Source organism: Myotis brandtii, unplaced genomic scaffold (assembly GCF_000412655.1).
Source record: "Myotis brandtii unplaced genomic scaffold, ASM41265v1 scaffold165, whole genome shotgun sequence".
Taxonomy (NCBI): Eukaryota; Metazoa; Chordata; class Mammalia; order Chiroptera; family Vespertilionidae; genus Myotis; species Myotis brandtii.
In genome coordinates, this window is record NW_005356042.1 from 1,596,806 (window position 1) to 1,603,040 (window position 6,235).

Here is a 6,235-nt window from a genome sequence, read left to right on the forward strand (position 1 = left end):
TTGCAACTGAGAGGCCGGCAAGTGAGGCGGTGAACGTTGGAGTCTGCAGCAAGCAAGCCTCCCTGCTCGCTTCAGTGCCTGGCTGCCGGCCGCCATCTTGGCTGACAGTTAATTTGCATATACTCACTGATTAGCCAATGAAAAGGGTAGCGGTCGTACGCGAATTACCATGTTTCTCTTTTATTAGTGTAGATTATTTTAAATATTTTTAAATTGATTTCAGAGAGGAAGAGGGAGATAGAAACATCAGTGATGCTAGAGAATCATTGATCAGCTGCCTCCTGCACATCTCCTACCAGGATCGAGCCTGAAACCTGGGCATATGCCCTGACCAGGAATCAAACTGTGACCTCCTCATTCACATAGGTCGATGTTCAACCACTGAATCACACCTTTCTTAGACCGAGTTGCTGGCCAGGTTCCCAAGGTCTCACAATGTACTTACAGATTTCAACTGTATTTCCCACAGGGTGAGAGGGGTAGTTGAAGCGTGGGAAGGGAAGAGGCCCATGTATCCATTTACCATATACCCTGGGTGCCTAGCAACCACTTCCTTAAGTATTTACCCCTGGAGATGACATCTAGGCTCCAAGTTCAAAAAAGCAGTGAAACCAGATGGAGTGATGCCAGGGCTGACAGCAGGACCAGCTGCATGGTGCCAACCAATCAATGGAGACTGACCTCAAGGAGACACACCTGTAAAGCTAGTGAATATTCTATTGAGATCCTCCCCTGAGGCCTCCAGATAAAAGCCTCAGGATGGAGGATGAGGTGTGGCGCTGTCTTCTCCCAGATCAATCATGCTTTCCCCCACACCCTTGCCCCAGGCGTGTCTTCCTTAATTCTCTCTTTCTCCTAAGCTTTAAGGGCCCTTCTTTTGCTTCTATACTTTGTTTTTTGAGCCCATTTCTTCTAGGGCTCACTTCTTCTACCTCTGTGACTTTTTTTGTGTATTTTTATAACTTAGAATTTTTATTTTTAACCAACTGAAAGAACTATTTTACTTCAAAAGAAAATCTTTTAAAACCACATTTCACTCTTCTGAAAAGGAAAACAAGCAAAGTCAATTGGTTATGTTGTAATGTACCCCACGAATCACAGAAGGACGCCTCAAGAAGTCAAATTAAAGAGTCACATTTATTGCAATCCGGGACTATGAGGGGCCATTCCCCAAATCTCATAGTGATAAGATGGTGGCAAAACCAGACTTATATAGGCAAAGATCACAAAGGTATTGATTACATCTCAAGGTTTGGAATGAGGAACCTGGTTTGCAAAAAAGCAGTTTACAGAAGCAGAAGCAGCATGTTATCTAAATTATAGTTTTGGGTCCCCGATCACTGAATTGACAGAAACATATTATCTAGAGCCCTCAGGTCTGGAATGAGGAACCTGGTCAGACTTAAGTATGTTATCTAAATCACAGTTTTGGGTCTCCGGAACACTGAGTCAACAGGGACACCTTAACTGGAGCCCTCTGACCTTGGGATAACTGTGCTGTCCTTCCCAGGTAAAGGAAAATGTGCTTTCTAAGACCAGTATGACCACTACAAATGGGATTTCACATTACAATCAATAGGGTATTTAATCGAATGGGATGATTTATATAATTCAGAAAATCAAAATAACTTTTCTATTGTTAAACAAAGCAAATAAGTACAGGAGCCAAACAGCAGGGTTAAAGTTAAACTATAGTTTCTACCTGAGATGATTGCTACCATACTTCAGTTAAAGCATTCTTAAAACATTTTCACATTCAGAATCTAACTCCTGCAACACATTTTTCTACTCAGAATTGTCAAAATCCATTTTTCCCACACAATATTGTCCTCTGTGCCAACAAAAGTTCTCCATTATTGTTTCTGAGATTTTCTTTGAAGTTGTAACTTTCCAAATAAACTTTCTCTTATAGTGTGAGTTGGTTCTGAATTTTTTCTTAGCCAGAATTCAAGTATTGAGGTTGCTAAACTGAGGTCCAGTCTGACTCCACCAGTCTAACACCTGGTGCCATTTTGCCACCAACATATAGACAATTTTCATGCCTGTTGCAGAAAAATACCAGAAACATTCCAACTACAGAACCGGAGAATCTATCAGACTGTCACTACCTGCCTTCACGCCATCTGAAGATGCTTTGAGACAGACATGTAGAAATCTTAACTTCCTGCCTTCAGAACTTAGAAACTGGGATGAGTGTCTGCTTTAGTCATTAACCATTGTTTTTCTTTTGTTTCCATAGAGCAGTAGTCCTCAACCTTCTGGCCCTTTAAATACAGTTCCTCATGTTGTGACCCAACCATAAAATTATTTTCGTTGCTACTTCATAACTATAATGTTGCTAATGTTATGAATCGTAATGTAAATATCTGATATGCAGGATGGTCTTAGGCGACCCCTGTGAAAGGGTCATTCGACCGCCAAAGGGGTCGCGACCCACAGGTTGAGAACCGCTGCCATAGAGCTACCTATTATTAAATACGTGATTGCTTGCACCATTGGCCTAGCTTTGGGAGCCCATCTATATGTCTGCCTCCTGAAATGAGACATGACTGTTTAACTGAACTGATTATACTCAAGACTGAGACTGTTATGCCCAGATTTCAGGATCCCCAAGAACCCAACATCAGGGAGCCAGTCCGATGCAATAGCATAAGAGTCTTTATTCGAGCTAGCTCGGCTCCCCCACCTTGCCGACACAGCGACAGGAAGCAGAGAGAGAGAGAACTCTGTGTGGAGAGGGGTTTTATAGGGGGTTGGAGTAAGGGGAGGAGAAAGGGCTGTGGCCTTGCCGATTGGCCAGGCGCAAGTCGGTGTCTTGTTCCTGGGTGTGGCTAGCAGAGGCTTAGACTTCCGGGAAGCTCCTTGCCAAGCACATGGCCAAGGTAAGATGGAGCACTTACCCTGGGGCAAGATGGAGGGTGTAGCCCTTACCCTGGGGCAAGATGGAGAGCGTAGCCCTCGCCCTTTCAAGACTAATTTAATGTCATATGGGACAATCTATCAACTCAATTTCTGAAATGTGAAACTTCTCAGGAGGTTGAGGGTAGTTACCCCTTCAAGAGGACTGGAAAAGAGAATTACTCTGGCGTTTCAAATGGACAGGCTTGCTTAAGGCAAAGACAAACCTAAGGAAGTTATAGGCCTGGGGTGTGACTACCCACTATGACCTGCCCCGTTAGGAATTTATGATCAGATCACCCTTTGAGGTTACTGTAGTCACTGAGCTTATCAAATGTTATAATGTTATGGTCATAAGGAAACCCCTCTAATGTGTGAAATGATTATTGTGTGAAATGTTTGCTGTGTGGAGACCCCAATACTCTGTAACTTCCAACATGTTATAAACATGGTGAACGCCCCACTATCTTGATGTAAACGCCCTAAGCCCTTAAAGTGTAAAGGCCCTGCTCCTAGCATAAGGTACACCGTCTGGCCCACACTGATAAGACACAAGTTGTTTACCGCCGGCTATATAAGCGCCGGACCTTCCTGCCTGATAAGAGGAGGACTCCACCTCGATCCGGGAGAGGAGCCTCTGAAGGACTGCTCTGCTGTGCGAGCCTGAACCAACTGCGGCCGCCTGTCTCCGTCTTCGTCGTCTGTCTTTCGGTGTGCTTGGCTGGGTGGCCTTTGCCGGAACCTAGGACCCACTAGGAATAGGTAAGTAAACCTTGTGTGATTGCATACTAATTCTGTCTTGTGTGTTCATGTGTTCCGGTTCGGCTCAACTGTCTAGACTAGACATTTAAGTACCAAGGGATAGGCCGTTATTGCTGACCCCTGGTCACCTGCGTATGGCCCACTAAATCTAGGCAGATAATTAATTAATTGGGGCATAATTGGGACATCAGATTTACTACATACACCATTTTTTGTTCACAGTATGTATGTATTAAATTTGGTTATTTTCTCTTGTTAATCTATCTTTTATAGATTTGATTATTAGATCAGGAAAAAAAAAAAAACTTGAGGATAGGGGCAAGTTTCTTCCTTCCCATAGTGGCATATGAAGTCATGTGTCTTCTGTGATGGGTGGCAGATAAATCTGGGTGCTTCCTCTTTAAGAAGATGCAAGCCTCATCCCTTTCCTACAAGCCACCTTTTCCCAGCGCCCCACCCAATCAGGTGGTGGTTCAGGAGATTGGAAAGAGCTCCCAGGGCCAGGCTGCGAGCCAGAGAGAAACTACATTACCCAGAAGTCTGGGCGAGGTGAGGATCCGACTACAGGGTATTCGGGACCTTGAAAGGGGCTGCGGTATTGTTGGGTGGGACTTCCGGCGGCACCGGCGAGTTGGTTCTTCCAGCCTAGGGGTATGTGCACTCTGGCTCTCCAGGCTCTTCGGTACCTTGCAGAGAAGCATCGAAAGGAGAGGACAGCCACTCCGGCGCTAGCAGGACCTGGAGGAGGCTTCGCGAGCCCACGGGACCATCTCTGCCGTCGCCTCTCTTGGCTGTGCTCCGCACACGGACTTCCTTGTCGGTGCTAGTTCACATGGACCTGGCGCAGGTAAGTGCAGGGTGGCCCGGACCCCTGCCCACTCCTTCCTTCATTGTTGGCGCCCTGACGTGTATTAAATGCGGGAGTCCTCGCCTTCCCCTCGCTGCCGTTGGGTCTGGGTATCCCGGCATGGGGTCACTCACAGCCCATGGTGTGGACTCCAGGATGGGGTTTACATGGAGAGATTCTCATTTCTGGCAATCACCGGTTTGCCACGTGGAAGGAAGAAGTGTAGCTTCTCAGAATCTCCACGGTAGGCGCGACTCACGTGGACCTTCCCGCTGGGTGGAACGTAGGCTGCTGAATGCAGAGACCTCAGTGTGGATTCTGGCTGGCACCCATTCCAGGGTGTGACCTGCCTGAGCCACTCCTTATCCTTGGCCTATCTTATCTCAGGTATAAAACGGGAATGTTTACAGTTGTTTCCTCTTGGTTTCGGGAACTGGAAAGTGCACCTCTGTTATGTGTATCTGTCTCCCAGCACTGCCCAGGGAGCATCATTCTGTACCCATTTGCCTGAGGGGTGCATCCCGGACCCGTGTTAATCTTAGGGCCTGACCTCAAGAAGAATCTGGCCCTTGGGCCTTCCTGGGCTCTGGCCTTACACATAACTGATGAGTGGAGTAGGAGGTGGGTAGCCTAGAGGGAAAAGTGGGTGGAGAAAACGCGTTTGGAACTGCTGCTCCTCTGCTAGTGCAAGGAAGATCATAGATCAGGCTGAGAGCTAGGGAAGCCCCCAAACTCACCTTTTGCAATTGCCATCTTGTCAGTGCAGTTGACTTGCCTGATTCACAGTAGTGAATCAGTTTACCTTTTAAGACATTCACATTTGAAAAGCAAATCCATTACATATTCAGTGTGGATGGAAAAGGGGCATTGTAATATATCTAACTAAAAGTGACCTCACGGGGTGATCTGATCATAAATTCCTAATTAGGTAGTCATACCCCAGGCATATACTTTCTTTAGTAAAAAGGTTTATCTTTGCCTTAAATAAGCCCGGTCCATTGTTCAATTCTCTTTTCCAGACCTCTTAGAGCAGGGGTCCTCAAACTTTTTAAACAGGGGGCCAGTTCACTGTCCCTCAGACCGTTGGAGGGCCGGACTATAGTTTAAAAAAAAACTATGAACAAATTCCTATGCACACTGCACATATCTTATTTTGAAGTAAAAAAACAAAATGGGAACAAATACAATATTTGTATTTGCATGTGGCCCATGGGCCGTAGTTTGAGGACCCCTGTCTTAGAGGGATAACCACCCTCAAGGGATAGTTAATCTTCTTAACAATCCTGTACCTTGTTTTCTCCCACCTTCAGTTAATCTTTAAACTCCTTTTTTTTACTAAGATAACTAGAGGGCCGGTGCACAAAAATTTGTGCACTTGGGGGGGTCCCTCAACCCAACCTGTGCCCTCTCCCAGTCTGGGACCCCTCAGGGGATGTCCACCTGCTGGCTTAGGCCCCCTCCCCGGGGTATCGGGCCTAAGCTGGTAGTCAGACATCTCTCTGGCAGCCCGGGAGCCCTCGGGGGATGTCCACTTGCCAGTGGGGAGCAGGCCTAAGCTGCAGTCTGACATCCTTAGTGCTGCTGAGGAGGCGGGAGAGGTTCCCGCTACCACCGCTGTGCTGGCAGCCATCAGCCTGGCTTGTGGCTGAGCAGAGCTCCCCCTGTGGGAGCGCCCTGACCACCAGGGGGCATCTCCTGCATTGAGCGTCTGCCCCCTGGTGGTCAGTG

At 46.9% G+C, this 6,235-nt stretch overlaps 1 pseudogene; it reads left to right on the plus strand.

The window, feature by feature from the left end:
• Positions 1–4,225: 4,225 nt before the first annotated feature.
• LOC102257060 overlaps positions 4,226–6,235 on the plus strand; it is a 42,460-nt pseudogene continuing 40,450 nt past the window's right edge.